The following is a 2688-nucleotide window of genomic DNA, read 5'->3' as shown; positions in this document are numbered from 1 at the left end:
CTGAGGACTTAACAAAGACGTATTACAGTACCCGTATTCCTGGTTCTCCTTTTCAATTAACATCTGACTTTTTTATAGTCTGTTTAGAAGTAATATCTCTCTTTTATTTCTTAAAATAAGAAATCTTTCGCAATTCCATTTTCTTTATTTCCCAGACAGACATGCTGAAAGGAGGGAAATGAACATAGGAGATCTGTATTGAGTGTCATTTCAGACCTGAGAATAAAGACTTTTCAATGAACTCAACATGTACATTCCCAATTCTTCTGAAATTGAGATTACCACCTTCTTTCTGATTGGAATACCAGGGCTGGAGCATGCTCATGTATGGATCTCTGTCCCCATCTGCCTCATGTACTTGGTAGCCATCGTACGCAATTGCACAATCCTCTTTGTGATCAGAACTGAGCCCTCACTCCATGCACCTATGTACTATCTCCTTTCCATGTTGGCTGTCTCTGACCTGGGCTTGTCTCTCTCCTCCCTACCCACTATGCTGAGGATCTTTGTATTCAATGCCACAGGAATCTCCCCAAATGTTTGCTTTGTTCAAGAATTCTTTATTCATGGATTCACAGATATGGAGTCCTCAGTGCTCCTGGTCATGTCTTTGGACCACTTTTTGGCCATACACAACCCTCTGAGATACAGCTCTATCCTCACCAGTGCCAGAGTTGCCAAAATGGGGCTGGTGTTTCTCATTAAAAGCATGGTCTTAGTACTTCCATTTCCTTTTACTCTTAAGAGGTTGACATATTGTAGGGAAAGCCTGCTTTCTCATTCCTAGTCTCCATCAGGATGTCATGAAGCTGGCCTGCTCCAACAACACAGTCAACTTCTTCTATGGTTTCTTTGTTGCCCTCTGTATGATGTCAGACAGTGTGTTCATTGCTGTGTCTTATGTTTTCATCCTGAAGACTGTCATGGGAATTGGATCCCATAGGGAGCGGCTCAAAACCCTCAACACCTGTGTCTCCCATATCTGTGCTGTGCTCATCTTCTATGTGCCCATTATTGCTTTGGCATCCATGCCCCGCTTTGGCAAGCACAAGTCCCCAGAGGCCATGATCCTCATTGCTGATGTTTTCTTGCTAGTGCCACCTCTTATGAACCCCATTGTATATTGTGTGAAGACATGGCAAATTCGTGAAAAGGTTTTGGGAAAACTGGGTCTACAACGATGGTGATGGTAAACGTGGTGCAAGATCAGCCAGCATCAGGAAAGAAAGTAATATCTTTCTAAGCAAAGTATGACCAGTGATTTATCATTATCTTTTAAAATTATTCACATATAGTAGGCCTTTCTTACCCATAGATTTCACATCTGCAGATAAAAAGCATTCAGAAAAAAATGTATGATTGATTGTATCTGTACTGAAAATGTAGATAATTTTTTATTATTATTCTCTGAATAATATAGTATAACAACTATTTACATAGTATTTTTATTGCATTTGGACATAAATATTCTAGAGACACTTTAAGGTATATGGGAGGATGTGTATAGGTAAGATGCATATACTATGCCATTTTACATGAGACTGAACATCCTCAGATTTTGGCATCCTTAGGATTCCATGATCCTGGAACCAATTTCCTATTGATAACGAGGGATAACTATAATCATTACAGCATATAAGCCGTTTAAGGGTTCTGTGAACAAAGGACTGACATGGCCGTTGATAAGTATGTATGTGACAGTCTTAGAATATTATTGAAATCATGACTCAACACACTGAGACAGCATTTTAGTTACACTGTTTATAGCACAAGGATAAGCATATGTGAAAGCAGGGATTGTATTCCCTTGCAGACAAGGACTATCAAGGAGCCGAAGATTAAAGGTTATCACCGTAATCCAGTTGCTGGTTTTCTTTCAGGTGATTTTCAGACACATGGCATTTTTTGAGAAGCATTCAGTCAAATTTTGTGTGAATTACTGATTTCCCATTTAAGTGAAAGAAGTCTATTGTCAAGTATGAGTTGGTTAACAGCTCGCTCACTTTGTGTCTTCATTAACAGTTAAATAGGTAGTGTAGGGGGAAAATCCCCCAGGTGCCGTGGCAAGGGTCTGAAGCCTCAGCCTGTTCCCACATAAATATTGATTTAGAAAAGAATTAGAAATGTAGGCACATAGTTATTCCTTTATATAATCATATGTAATCTTATAGTTACTTATACGTAAAGATATATACAGTACTCAATATAACCTTTAATTTTACTGACTACCGGGTTATGAAGCATGGAACTGAGGTGACATTGTGAACAAAGTGATCCTAAGGCAAGATGCTCTAAGCCCTCTGTCACTCCCACATAAGGGCTGCTGGAGGGTGCCTCCACTGTGCGGCAGCGCCAGCACTCTTAAAGCTCCCACTGTTTAGCCAGCTAGGGAAGGAGATGTCCAAAATGGCCGAGACATCTCCTTCTTGGGGAAGTTACGAGAAAACCTCGCTTCTCCAAGCTCTTGTGGCAAGGCCTGACCGCTGTCAGGGAAGCCCACAGACATCCGGGGGCTTAACTGTCTCTATGTGATGCTGTGCTTCAGCGTCACGTTCCATGTCCACTCTCACACTCTACTTCTGCACCTGGTTTCTCTTTTTCTCAGAAGACAAGAATTAATGTCCTTGACATTTCTAACAAATATGCGAAGTGCGCTGACGCATTAGGTCTTCTCCTCCCCTCGGCTGC

At 41.0% G+C, this 2688-nt stretch overlaps 1 pseudogene; it reads left to right on the top strand.

The window, feature by feature from the left end:
- The first annotated feature begins 247 nt into the window (after positions 1-247).
- LOC116524974 lies at positions 248-1187 on the top strand (annotated as a pseudogene).
- The last annotated feature ends 1501 nt before the right edge of the window (positions 1188-2688 follow it).

Source organism: Sapajus apella, unplaced genomic scaffold, assembly GCF_009761245.1.
Source record: "Sapajus apella isolate SASKATOON/1434 unplaced genomic scaffold, GSC_monkey_1.0 scaffold47, whole genome shotgun sequence".
NCBI classification, from domain to species: Eukaryota; Metazoa; Chordata; class Mammalia; order Primates; family Cebidae; genus Sapajus; species Sapajus apella.
The sequence above is the reverse complement of the archived record's forward strand: the minus strand, read 5'-3'. Positions and strand labels throughout refer to the sequence as shown.